Source organism: Carcharhinus amblyrhynchos, chromosome 18 (assembly GCF_965287045.1).
Source record: "Carcharhinus amblyrhynchos chromosome 18, sCarAmb.v2.hapA, whole genome shotgun sequence".
NCBI classification, from domain to species: domain Eukaryota; kingdom Metazoa; phylum Chordata; class Chondrichthyes; order Carcharhiniformes; family Carcharhinidae; genus Carcharhinus; species Carcharhinus amblyrhynchos.
In genome coordinates, this window is record NC_137341.1 from 50,405,960 (window position 1) to 50,425,794 (window position 19,835).

The 19,835-nt window shown below is 42.0% G+C and overlaps 1 protein-coding gene across 4 annotated transcripts in view; it reads right to left on the minus strand.

The window, feature by feature from the left end:
- Positions 1-19,835, minus strand: part of mrtfba (myocardin related transcription factor Ba) — a 290,456-nt gene that overhangs the window by 169,055 nt on the left and 101,566 nt on the right. For 3 of the 4 annotated variants that reach the window (XM_080206999.1, XM_080207001.1, XM_080207003.1), the window contains exons 3-4: positions 8,653-8,747; positions 1,168-1,241 (exon numbers count right to left, since the gene is read on the minus strand). The gene's annotated coding sequence lies outside the window, so the exon portion shown is untranslated. The remainder of the gene's footprint in view (positions 1-1,167; positions 1,242-8,652; positions 8,748-19,835) is intronic. The other variant, XM_080207002.1, reaches the window with a different exon arrangement.

The window sequence follows — 19,835 nt, forward strand, 5'->3', positions numbered from 1 at the left end:
GCCTATCCAACCTTTGCTCATCATTGCAATTTCCCAGTCCTGGCAACATCCATGTAAATCTCCTCTCTGTCCTCTCCAATGTAATGACAGAATTTCTGTAATGAGGGGATCAGAACTGCACAATCTACTCAAGTTGTGGCCTAGTGTTTTATATAGTTCTAGTATAACCTCCGTGCTCTTATATTTTATGCCTTGGCTAATAAATGGAAGGATTCCATCTGCCTTCTTAACCACCTCATCAACCTATCCTGCTGCCTTCAGAATTGTGGACATTCACACCAATGACCCTCACTTCCTCCAAACCTCTCATTATTCTCCCATATATTATGTATTCCCTTGCCTTGTTTCACCTCCTTAAATGCATCACCTCACATGTCACTGGGTTGAATTCCATTTGCCACTATTTTTCCCATCTAGCCAGTCCATTGATATCTTCCTGCAGTGTACAGCTATCTTACTCGCTGTTAAACATGCGGTCAATATCTGCATCATCTGTCAATTTTTCGAGAACGAGAACCAATGCCACTATTTTCTCAGAAGAGTAAGGAAATTTGGCATGTCCACTACGACTCTCACCAACTTTTACAGATGCACCATAGGAAGTATTCTTTCCGGTTGTGTCATAGTTTGGTATGTGCTCCTGCTCTGCCCAAGGCCACAAGAAACTACAAAAAGGTCATGAATGTAGCCCAATCCATCATGCAAACCAGCCTTTCATCCATTGACTCTGTTTATTTCCACTGCCTCAGAAAAGCAACCAGCATAATTAAGGTCCGCAAGTACCCCGGATAATCTCTCTTCCACTTTCTTCCATCAGGAAAAAGAAACAAAAGTCTGAGGTCATGTACTGACCCGCTCAAAGATAACTTCTTCCCTGCTGCCATCAGACTTTTGAATGGACCTACCTCGCACTAAGCTGATCTTTCTCTACACTCTAGCTATGACTGTATTACTACATTCTGCATGCTCTCCTTTCCTTCTCTATGAATGGTATGCTTTGTTTGTATAGCATGCAAGAAATAATATTTTTCACAGTATACTAATACATATGACAATAATAAATCAAATCAAAAATAAAAGAGGGACAGGAGCGGAGCACAGCTGTTGGTGGAATGTGGTACTATGTTTTGATATTAACAATCTGGAACTTGAGAAATAGACACTCACCTATTTAATACCTAATAGCTGCCGTTCTCAGACTTGTTTGCCCTTGGACCTGATGTCCAATCAGTAGGATGTACCTGGAAGAACAAAATTGTTCGTCTTACCAGAAAATTTAGAAATGTCTTCAAAGCACCAGAATTATCATTAACAGAAACAATGACAGTAAAACTAGCTAGGTGCAGTCTAATTCAGTGCTACAACTTCCCGTTTGAGAGTCTAGCACCTATACTCAATCACAGGTATCAATCAACATTTAGCTGTCATAGAAGTTATAGTCAGACAGTCATCAGAGAAGCAGGTGTACTGGGAGATACATCATGTGGCTGAGCCTCTTTAAGCAGATAAGCTCCTGCTACACCAAAGCAGAAAATGCAGCCTCCAAGTCAAAGTTCCCCAGAAACAGGGGCAAGCCTATGCAGGCAAAACATTTCGAATGCATTTATGAAGTATAATGTTTTCTGAATTAATTTCATGCAGTTATTATGCAATAAATCCTTCTGTCACCTCCATGGAATAGGTTTTGTGAGAAGGTAGAATGAATAGTCAAAGCAAAAAGTAGGGATTTACAGATATGCAGCAGGTAACAATGTCAACTGAGTAATTTTGTATACTCAGAAAGCTGATCACCAATTGATCAAAATAATTTACGCAGCATTCCAGCAGAACTCACCACAAAGTGATAATCACAACTTCTACACCTACAACTTCCTACATTGCTGATCTCAAACAGCTCCATGGGTTAGTAGTAAGGGAAGGTTTGGGAGTATGTCTTAAAGGAAGTGAGAAAAATTGGGAGATTTGGTCAATGCTGGAGGGTGGTGGATACCATTCACTGAGTCTCAATGAAGTCTTCGTAGTCTAAAGTGGACTAAATGTCTGTAATTAAAACTACAAGAACGGTGCACATACATTAAAAGGTTCAAGATAGAAAACTGTCTCCATGCTGGTTTGTACACATGCTCTGTCCAACATTAGACTGACCCCTTGGTGCAGGTTATGTGTTCTGTTACATTGCTGTATTGGCGGTACTGTCCAAGTCCTATGTTAATCCTATATGTGCCATACATTTGTACTACAGTCACCACCTGCCTCATTTACCTTCGGGCTGTCAGAATGGTTTTAAAGGTTCTCTGGAAACAGTCCATTTACTGAGAGTATCTGTGTGTTGCTGTGATATTTGGCATGTGCAGATAACAGCTATAAAAGAACTGTAAAAAAAAACTGTTGAGACAATTTATGTAAACCTGGCATAATTTTCTTTCCACTAAAGTTGAGAAGTTTGTACTTTTTGTCATACCAACTGGCAAAACTGGCCAACCTGGCAAAAACGTGCAACTAGTAAGCTTGTCTATTTAACTTACTACAGTTACGATAAGTGAACAGTTTGATGATTCGTATAATTTTCAAAGTAACATATAAAAGTTACAGTTCTAAAGGCAGATTATATTTCAATTAAAGAATATTTTTCTACTCGGATCTTGCCATTTATAAAGTTGCATAACATCTCGTCTGTTGAAACACGAGCAGTAAATCCAATTTTATGAACTTCTAGCCGTAAAAGAAGCTTGTGGCCCAGAAGCCTACATTATGTTTCCAATGAGCCTTTTCAAAGTTTGGCTGGACAGGAGGGCAAGTTAAAGTTTCCAGTCTGAGCTTTCCAATATGTTTTACTGTGTTTAAATTTACTGACAGAAGATTACCAAGAGGCTAGTATTTTCTTAATGTAACCCCAAAGTTTATGGTCTGGCAAAAAAATCTTCGTTTTTAATACGCATAGCTACCTTCAAAACAATGAAATATAGTTTACGGAATTATAATCGCTTTGCAATGGGCAGGAAGGCCAAATATTTTCTTAAATATATGGCATTAACAGACCTTCTACAGCTAGCACTGAACACAATTATTTAATATCTTCACACACTAGCTTAATCAATTGTCCTTTCCTGGGGTGCATAACCTTACTTCCCAAATGTATATTTATTTTCTTTTCGTAGGGAATCCAAACTTCACGTAGATTAAAACCAGCAATAGTCCTAAAAAAAATCCCGCAACTATCTTCAGCGTTTGATAGCTGCATTTTCCATTGTGTTTTGTCTTGTACAAAAACAGCAAATGTGAGAAGGCAAATAAAACAAATACAAAGTGGTAATAATTTTTTTTAATCTACTTTTTCCCATGGGTTTACAGAAAGCCAAGCTCTTAGAAGGGCATGGAGGAAATCAAATTGAGTTGTTCAGCTATAGCGCTGCAGAGGCACTTTGTCTACTGAAGGTACACAATCTGAAAGAATCTGATTAATGTACAGAAAACAACCATCAAAAGAATGACTAGGATTGGGTGTTGAGTGGAGGCTAATGAGAGTAAGGAATAGAATGGGAGACAGGGCAGAGCACTAAGGAACCCTGAATTATTAGAAAGCAAAGATGATTAACCATCAACAAGGGCACAAATAGAATAATTTGAGAGAAAACAAGACCTTCAAAGCAAGTTATTTAGATGTGCTGAGAGAATCGTTTCCCAGGTTGGGGAATCTCAAAACCGAGGTCAGCCTTTTCAGGCTGAATGAAAATTTTTTCACTCAAATAGTTGTAATTCCTTAGAATTCTCTACCTCAAGAGGGCTGTGAGTATTCCGCCGTTCAGTATATTCATGACAGAGGTCAACAGATTTTTGGATACTAAAGTAATCAACCCACAGATGAGCATTCAGATCCTGCACAGTCCAGCTGGCAGGGGTATTCACAGATATCTTCAACCCCTCTACAACAATCTGAGGTCCCTATCTGCTTCAAGAAGACGACCATCACCCCGGTACCAAAGAAAAGCCAAGCAGTGTGCCTTAATGACTACCGGCTGGTAGCTCTGACATCCATCATTTGTGAAGTGCTTCGAAAGGTTAGTCATACCACAAATCAATTCCAACCTCCCAGGTTGTCAGGATCCATTACAGTTCACCTATCGTCACAACAGGTTCACAGCAGACGCCATCTCCTTGGTCCTGCACTCAACCCTGGAACACCTAGATAACAAAGACATCTATGACAGACTCCTAATTATCGACTCAGTCTTCAACACCATTATTCCTCAGAAACACATCTCCAAACTTCATGGCCTGTGACTGGCTCCTCACTTTGCGACTGGATCCTGAATTTCCTAACCTACAGACCACAATCAGCAAGGATAGGCAACAACACCTCCTCCACGATCATCCTCAACACTGGTGCCCCACAAAGCTGTGTTCTCAGCCCTCTACTATACTCCTTAGGCACCTATGACAGTAGTCAAATTCCCCTCCAACTCGATTTTCAAGTTTGCTGATGACATCGCTGTGGAAGGTCAGATCTCAAACAATGACAAGACTGAGTACAGGAATGAGATAGAGCATCTGGTGAACTGGTTCAACGATAATAATCTCTCCCTCAACGTCAACAAAACAAAGGAGATAGTCATTGACTTCAGGAAGCTTAGTGGAGGCCATGCCCCTATCTGCATCAATGGGAATGAAGTAGAAATGGTTGAGAGCTTCAAGTTTTTAGGTGTCCAGATCACCGACAACCTGTTCTGGTACCCCACCCCATGCCAACACTATAGTTAAGAAAGCCCACCAACATCTCTACTTTCTCAGAAGACTTAAGGAAATTTGGCATGTCCGCTACAACTCTCACCAACTTTTATAGATGCAACATAGAAAGCATTCTTTCTGGCTGTATCATAGCTTGGTATAGCTCCTGATCTGCCCAAAACCAAAAGAAACTACAAATGGTCCTGAACAAAGCCCAGCGCATCACTCAAACCAGCCTCCCACCACTGACTCTGTCTATACTTCCCGCTGACTCGAAAATGCAGCCAGCATAATTAAGGACCCCACGCACCCCAGACATATTTTCTTCTGCCTTCTTCCATTGGGAAAAAGATGCAAATGTTGAAGGACACACACCAACCAACTCAAGAACAGCTTCTTTCCTGCTACCATCAGACTTTCTAATGGACCTATCTCACACTAAGTTGATCTTTCTCTACACCCTAGCTATGAGTGTAACACTAGATTGTACACTCTCTCCTTTCTTCTTCATTAATAGTAGGCTTTGTCTGTATAGGGCGTAAGAAAGAATACTTTTCACTGTATAATAATATGTGACAATAATAAATCAAATCAAATCAAGGGATGTGTGGATTTTGCAGGAATATGTGGATTTTGTAGGAATATGGAATTGAGATAGAAGATAAGCAATGTGCTTACTGAATGGAAGAGCAGGCTCAAAGGTCCTCCACCTGCTCCAAGAATCATAGATTCGATGAATATAGAATCCTACAGTGCGGGAGGAGGCCATTTGACCCAAGGAACGTGCACTGACCACATTCCCACCTGGGCCCTATTCTCCATAACCTAACTAGCTCCCCTGACACTACGGGGGCAATTTGGCATGGCCAAGCTACCTAACCTGCATATCTTTGGACTGTGGGAGGAAACCCATGCAGACATGGGGAGAACACGCAAACTCCACACAGACAGTGACTCGAGCCGGAAATCGGGCCCCCGGGCACCGTGAGGCAACAGTGCCAACGATTGTGCCGTGCCCCCCTTTATGAAATACAAAGGGCCCGATTCTTAAAATGATTAAGGACTTTGGAAGTATTCAGGCAACGACAGATGACTTACCAAATAGTTTAACAGCAGAGGAATGTAGGCAATAAAGATCACCAGTGGAAGAGCCATATCGAAAAATGTATTGCCAATCATTGCTTGGACCAGAATGTGCAAGGTGATGCATCATTTGAAATTTAACAGCAACTCCCATGGCTGAATTTCAACATCAAAAAAAACAGATGAGTTGAGGCTGGGTCAAATGTTAAAGTTTGAGGGGGAAGTGATTTCATCATGGTACTGTCACTGAACTAGTAATTCAAATTCAATTAGAGTCTGGAATTAAAAGTCCAACGATGACGATGAAACCATTGATTGTAAAAAAACCCACCTGGCTCACTAATGTACTGCCATCATCACCTGGTCTGGCCTATAGATCCACGGCAATGTGGTTGACTCTTTAATATCTCAGTAATGGCCTAGTATGCCACTCAGTTCAAGGGTAACTAGGGAAAGGCAATTAAGTGCTGACCATGCCAGCGAAGCCCACATCCCAAGTTCATGGATGAATCAAAAAAAAAAACTGACCCTCAACCTGCCCACTTCCAAGTTTTTTGGAGGTGGGGCTTATGATGGGAAGCCAACCTTTTCCCAGGCAGCCAGTTGGAATTTAAATATTTTAATGAAGCTGGCAGCCTCCAGTTTAAACAGGTAGCAAGGTGGCACTGCAGGGTCACAATGTCTGGGACTGGGTTCAATTCTTGGGCGACAGCCTGTGCGGAGTTTGCAAGTTCCCCCCGTTACTATGTGAGTTTCCTCCTGGTGGGCCAGTTTCCTCTCACGGTCCAAAAGCTGTGCTGGTTAGGTGGATTGGCCATGCTAAATTCTCCCTTAGTGTATCTGAGCAGGCACCGGAGTGTGGCAACTAGGGGATTTTCACAGTAACTTCATTGCAGTGTTAATGTAAGCCTACTTGTGGCACTAAAGATGAACTTAAAATGTTACAGTGGCCAGTTGGGCTTCCCAGGCCTCAGGCAACCCAACAACCAAAAGGGGATTGCTTCAGAGACGACACAAGTGCCTTTACAGGATTGCTTTGGGCCAGGAGGAGCAAGAGTGTTTCTCTCTCCCCATCCCCCTCAAAATTCCCCCAACCCTTACAAAGACCAGCAGAATCATAGTGCCCAATCTCATGTCCTGGGGATCGAAGCCGTCGCCCCCAACCCCAGTCTGAGCCCAGGTTGTATCCTGCCCTGGAGTCCTCCTCTTCCAAATGGGGGGCCATGTCCATCAGTCAGGCTGATCTCCAGGTGGGGAAACTGTTGAATATAAAAGATGTGGAGTTAAAATTCTACAGCATGTAGAGCAGTCTAAACATGGACTAACTAAGGATAAATGGCACAAGTTTGTAGGAGGCATATCGGGGGTAATTTTGGAATCCCAAGGAGATAGTTGCGAGAAGTGTGTGGAACATGAACAGCAGCCATCTGGAGCAATAAAACAAAGAACCTGCTCCAGTTTCCAACGAATTTGCATAACCTTCCAGGTTTCCTGTTCAAAGCTCTCTCGCTCCCCACCCCCCCTCCTCTCTATGCCTACACAATGTGCTGATGTTAATATCCAGGCCAACAATCTATCTATCAATGTCAAGAGGCATTAGGATAATATTTAAAAGGTAAAGAAAGGACGTGCAAACATGTTTTAACCCAACAGGGATGCATAGGGCAACTGGAAATTTAGGAACAGAAGAACAAGGCTAAAGTGAAAGCTTAATATAGGATTAAATGTAATAGATTCAGAACAGAGGGCTTCATGGAGGTTGTAGGGTTGTGGAATTCACTTCCAGTGTCAACGGTTTGGAAAGAAACCACATTGCTTAAATCATCCAGCTTTTGATTGTCCAGCTCAGGTTTTTGGGACATTTGGCATGGAAGAAATCATCTCAGCAGCAAATGTTTTCTCCTTTAATTTTTCCTCCTGTTTCACCATCAGTGATTGCCTCACAATAGCCTGACCCGGTCTTTGTGTACACTTCCGGTAGGAATCATTGCAACAATCAGAAACAGTCGCTTTGGTTGGATTTTGTGTTCCTTCAATTCCGAATCACTGAGGAAAACTCAAAGATTTCCATCACCATCACAGATGATGTCAACTCACTCAAAGATCGGAGAGCAACCTTGGGATTTTCCAATTCTGTAGAATTCAATGTCATACTATGTAATACATTTGTTCACTCATGTAGAGGAGGAAAGGCTGTAACACTACATTCTGCACTCTCTCGTTTCCTTCTCTATGAATTTTATGTTTTGTCTGTACTGCGCTCAAGAAACAATACTTTTCACTGTATGCTAATACATGTGACAATAATACATTAAATCAAAAGGTTGAAAGCATTGTTTAGGGTGGCATAGTGTTACAGTATTAGCATTGCTGCCTTATAGCGCCAGGGACCCGGATTCAATTCTGGCCTCTGTGTGGAGTTTCGTTCTTGCTGTTTCCCTCAGTTGCACTGGTTTCCTCCCACAGTTCAAAGATGTGCAGGTTAGGGGGATCGGCCATACTAAATTGACCCTTAGTGTCCTAAGATGTACGGAGTAAATTTGTGGGGTTACTGGGATACAGCCTGAGGAAGATGCTCTGTCAGAGTTGGTGAAGACTCAATGGGCCGTAAGGCCTCCTGCACTGTAGGGATTCGATAATTCGCTATAGGATTTCAGCATGCAATAACTTGTACACGTGATTTCACACTATTTTACTGCTCAGCAATTTGTTCACCCTTTCCCATAATGTAGTCCACAATCCAATGCTAGTTTGCATCCTTGCCCCGCATCTGAAAGCATCATTATCAGGGCTTCTCACACCTGTCACATCATTCAAAACATCTTTACTTTTAAATAAGCTTACCTCAAGCAGAGAGTCCACTTTGTATTGTACCACCACGTCTTTAGCTCAAAGTTTGATTGTATCAGCCATTATTAAAATTCAGTGAGATCAGTTAGCTGTAAGCAGAAGACAGGAGTTCAGATTAGTTTGACCTGTCCTTTTTGTGTAGAGGTTAACTCAGTCTAGTTCAAATGACCAAGTTCATTGAAATCCGCTGCAGACTGAATGACTTCCTCTACAATTATAATTAACATTTCCAGATGCACTCAGTCCCCAGAAATACTTCAAAAATAACATATCTTAATAATGTTTATGTAATTTTTATCAATGACATATGCACTATAAATATTAATCCATATTGATAATGATAGTTTAGGAAATTATTCAAAGAGGCAATGTATCTGTTACCAGCAGTCAGTGGTAAGCCTACAATGTGGAACGGTGCTTACTCATATTCTCCTCATTGAGTAAGGCAGTTCACGTCTTACTCCAGGCTCTTCAACACATAATCTAGCTGGATACTTCAGTGCAGTGCCGAGGGACTTCTGCAATCTCAAGAGCACCATTTTTCAGATGAGCTGTTGAATCTAGGCTATGTCTGCCCTCTGGGGTGGACAGAAACAATCCCATTCTACCTTTTGAAATACAGCAAGGTAGTTTATCCAGATTGTCTTGGTCAGGATTTATTCTTCCCTGCCAGTGGTTTTATTGTTACTAAAGAGAAATAGGGTGACACGGTGGCACAGTGATTAGCACTGGTGCCTCAGAGCCCCAGGGAACCGGGTTCCATTCCCAGCTTGGGTAACTGTCAGTTTGCACATTCTCCTTATGTCTGCGTGGGTTTCCTTCAAGTGGTCCAGTTTTCTTCCTCAGTCCAAAGATGTGCAGGTTAGGTGCATTGGCCATGCTGAATAGCCCATTAGTGTCCTGGGATGCATACATTAGAGGGAATAGCAGAGTAAACATGTGGGGTTACACGGATACTGCCGAGCTGGGATTGTCGTCGTTGTAGACTCTGGCAAAATAGCCTCCTTCTGAACTGTAGGGTTTATAAGATGAAATCGTGTTTGACAAATCTTTCAGAATTTTTGAAGTTGTAACTAGTATGGTAGATAAAGGCTGTTGATGTAGTATACATGGATTTCCAAAAGATTAATAAGAAAGATTGGGGCTGTTGGAGTTGTGGGTTATATATTAGCACGGATAGAGGCTTGGTTAACAGACGAAACCGTGTCTGCATAAACAGGGCTTTAAAACTTGGCAGAGAGAGAATAGAGCAGTGCTGTAAGGGTCTTGCTATTTACAATCTACATTTATGGCTTCGATGAAGAATCAGAGAATAATGTATCTAAGCTTGCTGACGATATCAAACTAGGTGGAAAAGTAAGCTGTGAAAAGGACACCAGAGGCTGCAAAGAGCTATTACAAGGTTAGGTGAGTGAGCAACTAAATGGCAGATGTAGTATAATATCGTGATATGCAAAATTATTCACTTTGGTCATAGGAATAAATATGCAGAATCAAAATGGTGACGCTCAAAGAGACTTGGGTAAGCTTGTACAAGGAACACAGTTAACATACAGATGCAGCAAGGAATTGGGAAGGCAAATGGCATGATGGCCTTTATTGGAGTACAAGGATAAAAAAATCTCACTTTTGGAATTGCATCTGGGATAGCGTTGCAGTTTTAGTTTTCACATTTAAGGAAGGATATACTTGCATTGAGGTGATACACCGGTCTCTAGGATGAGAGGGTTGTCTGTGATGAGAGGCTGAGTAAATTGGGCCTGTATTCTCCGGAATTTAGAAGAATGAAGCCAACAAAATTGTGAAGGGGTTTGATAGATGGATTGATAGAGATTGTTTCCACCTGTTGTGGAACCTGAAACACAAAGAATAGTCTGAGAATAAGGGGCACATTGGATTTCAGATTGAGGTAAAGAAAAATTACTTCACTCAAAAGGATTGTGCATCTTGGAATTCTCTACTGCAGAGGGTTGTGGATTCTCCATTGTTGAATACACCATAGAAAGCATCCTTTCTGATTTTATCGCAACTTGGTTTGGCTCCTGCTCTGTTCAAAACCGCAAGGAACTACAAAGGGTCGTGAACGAAGCCCAGTCCATCACTCAAACCAGTCTCCCACCATTGACCCTGTCTACACTTCCCACTGCCTTGGAAAAGCAGTCAGCATAATTAAGGACCTCATGCACCCCAGACATACTCTCTTCCACCCACTTCTGTCAGGAAAGATACAAAAGTCTGAGGACATGAACCAACCAACTCAAGAACAACTTCTTCCCTGCTGCCATCAGACTTTTGAATGGACCTTCCTCACATTAAGTTGATCTATTATTGTCACATGTATTGGTATACAATGAAAAGTATTTTCTCTTGCACACCTGTTCATCAAATTCTCTCTTTCCTGTATTGTGTCTCATCATTGTTTGCGATCCAACCCATTACGGTAGTGTCATCAGCAAATCTGAAAATTAAGTTGGAGGGGAGTTTGGACACAAAAGCATGGGTGCATAAGGAGTATAGTAGGGGACTGAAAACACAGTCTTGTGGGGCACCGGGGTTGAGGATAATTGTGGAGGAGGCGTTGCTGCCTATCCTTACTGATTGCGATCTGTGGGTTAAGAAGTTCTGGATCCAGTGGCAGAGAGAGGAGCTGAGCCCCAGGCCACAGAATTTGGAGATGAGTTTTGTCGGAATAATGGTGTTGAAGGCTGAGCTGTAGTCAATTAATAGTAGTCTGACATAGGTGACCTTGTTATCTAGGTATATTGCTGACCAAAAATTTTCTCCCAATTTTCACTCTGAGAGTAGGCACTCACACTGACGTAAAATTCAAAATTTCTTATGGCATTTTTGATTTGATTTGATTTATTGTCACATGTATTAGTATATAATGAAAAGTATTATTTCTTGCATGTTATACAGACAAAGCGTGCCATACGTAGAGAAGGAAAGGCAAGAGCACAGAACATAGCGTTACAGTCATAGCTAGGGTGTAGATAAAGATCAACTTAATGCGAGGTAGGTCCATTCAGAAGTTTGATGGCAGCAGGGAAGAAGCTGTTCTTGAGTCGATTGGTACGTGACTTTAGACTTCTGTATCTTTTTCCTGACAGAAGGTGGTGGAAGAGAGTATGTCCAAGTTATGTGGGGTCCTTGATAATGCTGGCTGCTTTTCCAAGGCAGTGCGAAGTGTAGATAGAGTCAACGGATGGGAGGCTGGTTTGAGTGATGGACTGGGTTACATTCACAAACCTTTGTAGTTTCTTGCAGTCTTGGTCAGAGTAGGAGCCAAACTAAGCTGTGATGCAACCAGAAAGGATGCTTTCTATGCTGCATTTGTAAAAATTGGTGAGAGCTGACATGCCAAATTTCCCTAACCTTCTGAGAAAGTAGAGACGTTGGTGGGCTTTCTTAACTATAGCGTTGGCATGGAGGGACCAGGACAGGTTGCTGATGATCTGGACACCAAGAAACCTGAAGCTCTTGACCATTTCTACTTTGTCCCACTGATATATACAGGGCACATTTGGCAGAATGGGCTGTCTTCACAAACCAGTCTTGGCATTGAGGACCAGTAGTTTATCCGACCATTGTAAATTGGGTCAGGAGTTACGGGAGGTCACAAATCATCACTATGTCACATGTTTTTCCAATATCCCGCCAAGAGCAAATGTGCAAAAGAGGACCTTCCATTAAATCTGGCAGAATTTCTGTATTTCACATTTATATATATATATGCTCCCTGGCTGCAACAGCCTTGGACCCCAACCCTGCTGATAAACTTCCCACTGTAACAAATATGGATTCAGATGTACTTAGAAGAACAAAGAAAATTACAGCACAGGAACAGGCCCTGTGGCCCTCTAAGCCTGCACGACCATGCTGCCCGACTGAACTAAAATCCCCTACTCTTCCAGGGGCCATATCTCTTTATTCCCATCCTATTCATGTACTTGTCAAGATGCCTCTTAAAAGTCACTATCGTACCTGCTTCCACTACTTCCCCCGGCAGCAAGTTCCAGGCACCCACCACCCTCAGTGTAAAAAACGTGCCTCGTATATCTCCTTTAAACCTTGCTCCTTGCACCTTAAACCTATGCCCCCCAGTAATTGACGCATCCACCCTGGGAAAAAGCTTCTATCTCCTCTGTCCGTGCCCCTCAATCTTTTAGACTTCAATCAGATCGCCCCTCAACCTCCATCGTTCCAGTGAGAACAAACCAAGTTTCTCCAGCCTCTCCTCATAGCTAATGCCCTCCATACTGGGGAACATCCTGGTAAATCTTTTCTATACCCTCTCAATGTGCGCTCCAACCTACCGAATTTTTGATCTCACTGAGCACAGGCTTGGGGAAATCTCCCTAGTGTTGACACTAACTCAGAAGTGAAATTCAGCATTCTTCCTTCAGGCGAGCACAATTTGTAAACAAGAGAAACACTGTATTTGCATCTTTCGCAATTAGGACAAATGTCAAACATATGCTGTAATTGCTGCTTCCACCTGGTCCAGATTAAACATTCCTTTCATCATTCAAAATAAGATTAGAGTAACAATTCTGCCAAAATTTCCTAACAGCCGTGAACGCACGACTGAAGTTCAAAGAGGTTTATTTGCAAAACGAAATAGCCCCTGGGCTTCACATTACTGGAGAAATCACAGCAAAGGAAAATGCCATTCAACTCACGAGCTGGTGTACAAGTGGAAAGACACACTCAAACTGCCATTTTCTGCAACTATTTGTTTGTCTTTTTTAAGTATTTATTAATTTAAAGTTTATTTATTAGTGTCACAAGTAGGCTTATGTTAACAGTGCTACGAAGTGACTGTGAAAATCCCCTAGCCACCACACTCCGGCACCTGTTCGGGTACACTGAGGGAGAATTTAGCATGGCCAATGCATCTAACCAGCATGACTTTCAGACAGAGGAAGGAAACCAGGGCACCCAGAGGAAACCCACACAGACACCGGTAGAACGTGCAGACAGTCACCCAAAGCCCGGAATCAAATGCGGGTTTCTGGCACTGAGAGGCAGCAGTGCTAATCACTGAGCCACCGTGCTGATTCACTTTTCAATTATATTGCAATCGCTATCGCAGTGCTTCCCAAACCTTTGCTAATGTGACTCTGTTATAATGCCTCAGGTTTTGTATGACCCCATAAATTTTGGCGGGGGGGGGGGGGGGGGGGGGGGGGGGTGCAGTTGTGGTTTGAGTCTTGTTGAGCAGGGCAGGGGAAGGATATTTGTTCAATGGTGGGGTGAGGGTGAAGGGGGGGGAAAATGCTGGGTTGCCCCCAAAAATAACCAAGTCCCTCTTTTTACAAGGTGTGGTTATAGCAGCAAATTGGGCCTCGGAGAACTGACAGATTAATAAGGGTCCAACGAAAGAGAAATAACACCAATGTTTAAAAGGGCCTCACAGCTGTCGAAACTCAGTCCGAGTTCCAAGGTCACTATTGCTGCCTTGGCACTCATAACCACTAAACCTTGCACCTCGAGGTCCACAGTTTGGGAACTGCTACCCTAGCAGCATACATCGTTCCATGTTCTAATAACCTAGTGTGTAGATAGATAGCCTAACTTCCCAGTCTCTGTGGTACTATCAATTCACCAGTGGAAACAATCTTCACATTATTTAGTCTTTAAAATCTATTCTAATTATTAAAACCCTCCATTATGTTCCCACACTATTCCAGAAAATAGCCACAATTTTGTACGTGCTAACCATCTTTTGGGAGTTAATCTGCGAGTACGCTTGTGGATAAAAAGTAGTACAGACTAAAGTGCTTTTGGAGTTATCTGACCAGAGCTCTGTTTCTGTTGTAAACCAACACAACTGAACAGAGTTTCACGCTGTGGGAATTCCTGATCTTTCCCACCCATGGACTGATCAATCATTCTGAAGCATCTGCACTGCACCAAACCTCCCCCGCTGAAAACAAAATTGTGCTTCCAACAAATATACATAGAAGGGTGACAGGTTGGAAAAAGAGAGGGTGAGAGAAGTACAACACTGGTAATAGGAGAGCATTTCGCTTTCCCTTCCCCACACCAAGACGGATACCAGGGCGGGGGGCAGGGGAGAACTGTTGGACAAGAAAATTTTGTTTTGATCACCCAAACAGTTTTACTTTGTACCTCCTACTGACTGGCCAAAGATACCTTGCTGGATGTTTGAGTGTAAATCACATTCAGCAACTAAGGAGTATTTCCAATTCTGAAATAAAACGACAAGGGGAAAAGTTACCGGCAAAATTGGGATAAATTTCCTGATCCTGGCTAAGTGGAAATTCAGTAAGAAGTCTCACAACACCAGGTTAAAGTCCAACAAATTTATTTGGTAGTAAACGCCACTAGCTTTTAGAACGCTGTTCCTTCGTCAGATGAGTGGAGAGTTCTGATCACAAACAGGGCATATAAAGGCACATGGAAAACTGATTAGATGCATGTCTTTACAGCTAATCTGCTATTCAAGTCTTAAAGATACAGACAATGTGAGTGGAGATAGCATAGGTTAAAGAGATGTGTATTGTCTCCAGACAGGACAGTAAGTGAGATGTTGCAAGTTCAGGCAAGTCATGGGGATTATGGATATTGTGACATGAACCCAAGATCCTGTTTGAGGCAGTCCTCGTGTGCAGAACTTGGCTATCAGTTTCCGCTAAGCGACTCTGCGTTGTCGTATGTTGTGAAGGCCACCTTGGAGAAGGCCGAATGCCCGTGACCGCTGAAGTATTTGCCAACAGGAAGGGAACAGTCTTGCCCGGTGATTGTCAAGCGGTGTTCATTCATCCATTGTTGTAGCGTCTGCATGGTCTTTTCTTCTTTATTTTAATATTTTAGAATTTTTTTTTTCATTTCTTCCATTGATTCATTTTTCAATTTCTCCCTTTTTTTAATCCCACGTTCCATCTTTATTCCCTTACAGTCTTCCCTTACTCCACCCCATTTGGTCCATCAATTACACATCTCAGGTTGTCCTTTGCTTACCTTTGTTCTGCCATTTACATTTTCTGAACCCTTAATAGCCACTATTAGCACCATTCTTAACCACTATCATCACCATTTACATTCCCTTAGGCTTTTTGTCTCTAACATCTTTGTCAATCTCTCCTTTGTTTCCACCTATTATTGGCCCTATATCCAGCAACTCCCCCCACAATAAATCTCAACCTATTTCCAATTATCTTCAGCTCTGATGAAGGGTCATCCAGACTCAAAATGTTGGCTCTGTTCTCTCTCCACAGATGCTGTCAGACCTGCTGAGGTTTTCCAGCATTTTCTGTTTTAGCTTGAAGTGAGTAACTTGGCCAGACATTTCAGAGGGCACTTAAGAGTTAACCATATCGCAGTGGATCTAGAGTCACATGTAGGCCAGACCGGGTAAGGACGGCAGTAAACCAGATGGATTTTAATGATGATCGATGATTCCAGGTTTATTCATTGATCTTAACTGCCCTCAGAAACCGTCTAGCAAGCCACTCAGTTCACGGCAATAAATGCTGGCCCAGCCAGCAACACCCACATCTCATGAACGAATAATAAATTACATTCCACCAGCTGCCATGATGGGATTTGAACCAGCATCTCTACAGATGCTGCAATTTACCACCAATTATCAGGGTACAATTCTAAACATCTGTAAACATTTTAAAATGCAAACTAACCAGGTGACCAATTACAGACATTCTAACAAAGCAACCAGTTACAGGTTAAACAATAACTTCAATTTTGTTTTATTCATTCGTGGGACATGGGCGTCACTGGCTGGCCAGCATTTGTTGCCCTTGAGGAGGAGTGGCTTGCTATGCCATTTCAGAGGACTGTTAAGCGTCAGCCACATTGCTGTGGCTCTGGAGTCACTTGTAGGCCAGACCAGGTAAGGATGGCAGATTTCTTTCTCTAAAGAACCAGATGGACTTTTCCAACAATCAGTAATGGTTTCATGGTCATCAGCAGATATTTAATTCCAGACTTTTAAAAACTGAATTCAAATTCCACCATCTGCGGTGGCGGGATTCAAACCCAGGTCCCCAGAACATTAGCTGAGTTTCTGAATTAACAGTCTAGTGATACCATTAGGCCATCTACACAATATATATATATATATACGCAAGTATAAATAAATATATCATGTGCATACAATAGATACACCCACATAAATATATGTATTTATTACCTTAGAAACATTGTAATTGGACAAAAAAGGAAGCCAAGCTAAAGGAGCTACTGGGAGAGTGAAGATTTGTGCTTCTGTGTCTCTTCTCTTTATTGTCACCCTGTATTTTCTACAAAGCAAATGTGTTTCACTCTGAAGAAGGACCCTGTGTTGGTGGCACAGTGGTTTGCACTGCTGCCTCACAGCACCAGGGACCCTGGTTCGATTCCCGGTTTGAGTCATTGTCTGTGTGGAGTTTGCACGTTCTCCCCATGTTTGCATGGGTTTCCTCCCACAGTCTGAAAGACGTGCTAGTTAGGTGCATTGACCCGAACAAGCACTTCAGTGTGGCAACTAGGGGATTTTCACAGTAACTTCATTGCAGTGTTAATGTAAGTCTTACTTGTGACACTAATAAATAAACGTTTTATTTTTGCAACCCTTTAACTTGTGTCTACTTCTGACGGAATCTGAACAGGCTGGTGGTCACTGGATAGAACCAAAGCAACAAAATATTAGACTTGCTCAGTGCAGACAAAAAAGCAGTTCCCACTGAGTTGCAATCTCTCTGACCAAATCATTAAAAGAGATAAATAACTGGCACAAAAGATGTATGTGCATGGACTATAAAATCACATGTACAAGTCAGATCTTCAAGCCTGCTTTATATACTTTTAAAAGAAGTCACTTAGACAATTTTGATTTTAAACAAGATATAACATTAAGGCAGCACAGTGGTCAGCACTGCTGCCTCACAGCCGCAGGGACCTGGGTTCAATTCCGGCCCCGGGTCACTGTCTGTGTGGAGTCTGCATGTTCTCCCTGTGTCTGCGTGGATTTTCTCCAGGTGCTCCCATTTCTTCCCACAGTCCAAAGATGTGTGGGTTGGGTTGATTGGCCATGCTAAATTGCCCCTCAGTTTCAGAGAGACTAGCAGGTAAGTAAGTGGAGTTATGGGGATAGGGCCTGGGTAAAATTGTGGTTGGTGCAGACTCTGCATTGTACTGCACTGTAGCGATGTTATGATTCTATGATAACAGTAACCAAAACCAGACAAATATTTTATATAGCATGTGATTTATAGTTCCAATGTCATCACACATATTCTGTGCCAAAATGCACTCTAAATGACGAAGAACCACAATTACTCTAGAGCACTGACTGGTAGTGATCATATACTTCCATTTGGGAGATAAAGACTGACATGTCTGGTAAAAGAAAAATCAGTACAAATAAAAAACATACTTTCATCTTTCACCAAGACATAATATAAAGCATCTTTATCTGCTCCAAAAACTCAGCAAACTGCTTTTGTGGGTATAAAGGAAAACACATTACGGCTAAACGTAAGTATCTCCAGCTGCACAGTAACAGTAACTCAGTCATGACTTCTGTCACTCAGTTACCCTGTTCTGAATCCTGCATCATTCCCAACCATGATATATCTGTTCCACCTAATTTGTGAAGGTCATTATGAGGGGGAGCAGGAGCGAGGGGGACCAGGAACGAGAGGGAGCAAGACACACACCACATTGTTCAGAATGGTATGATTGTATCTGATTACTTGAAGTTTATGAGATTGTAAAAGCATGGAATCTGGAACTGAAGGAAAGTAGCGAAGTGATTAGATGGAGATTTTAAATGGCATGCATAGATAGTGATTCTTTGCATGACATCCAACCACACATTCTGGAAAGATTTAACCAGTGTTGATTAATTCTTCAGATCTAACCCAGTTAGGTAAAATACAGGTCAATTTGCCAGGTGAAATAAGATGACTATAAAAATTATGTTTTTAGTCAGTCTGGTAGCACAGAACTAACTATTGTAGAAAACAAGAGGCATGCTGTCAAAGCTTTTCACCTTGCACTTATCAGGACAGATGCAAGAATGCCAAATTTCAAAGGTGCGGAGATGCTGGTGTTTGACTGGGTTGGGAACAGTAAGAAGTCTCACAACAACAGGTTGAAGTCCAACAAGTTTATTTGGTATCACAAGCTTTCAGATTGCTGCTCCTTCATCAGGTGAGTGGAGAGCTGGGTTCACAAACATGGCATACATATAGCATATAAAATGGGGGAAGAGATCAAGGACAAGAGGGAAAAAAAAAAGTTAAGGAGAATAAGAAAAGTGATAGGCAGAGAAATCAAGGGCCAGAATCAAACAAGGCCACACTAACAAGTAGAGGGAACGGGGTAAGTAATGTTAGGAAAACAAGGCTTAAGCCGATGTACCTTAACCTGTGGAGTACTTGCAATCAAGTACATGAATTAATTGAATTAATCATGGAAATAGATGTAAATAAATGACATAGTCAGGATTGCAGGGATATGCAGGTGACCAGGGATGGGAAATAAATATCCAGGGGTATTCAGCATTTTGGGAAGACAGACAAAAAAGGAAGAGGGGGTGGAATTGCATTGCTGGCTAAACAGGAAATTAACAATAGTGAAGGAAGATATTAGCCCCCACGATCTGGATCCTGTATGAGTAGAGCTGAGAAACCGGCAAAAAAAACTTTAGTGGAGGTTATATTATAGACCCTCCAAAATGTAATGTTGATGCTGGGAATGGCATTAAACAGGAAATTAGAGACACATGCAATGAAGGAACATCTGCAATTATGAGGAACTGGGCAAATCAAATTAGTCACAATACCACAGACGAGGAAGCTCCTGAGTATATACGGGATAGTTTTCTGGACCAATACGATGAGGAACCAACTGGAGAACAGGTCATCCTAGATTGGACATTGTGTAATGAGAAAGGAATAATTGGCAATCTTGTTGTGTGAGATCCTTTGTATTTGAGTGACCATAATATCATCAAATTCTTCATCAAGATGGAGAGTGACATAGTTGATTCTGAGACTAGGGAATCTTAATCTTAAAGAAAACTATGATGGCATGAGGTGCAAGTTGGCAATGATAGATTGGGAAACGTCATTTATAAGGATGACAGTGGATAGGCAATAATAAACATTTGAACATGGACGAACTGCAGAAATTGTTCATTCCTGAAG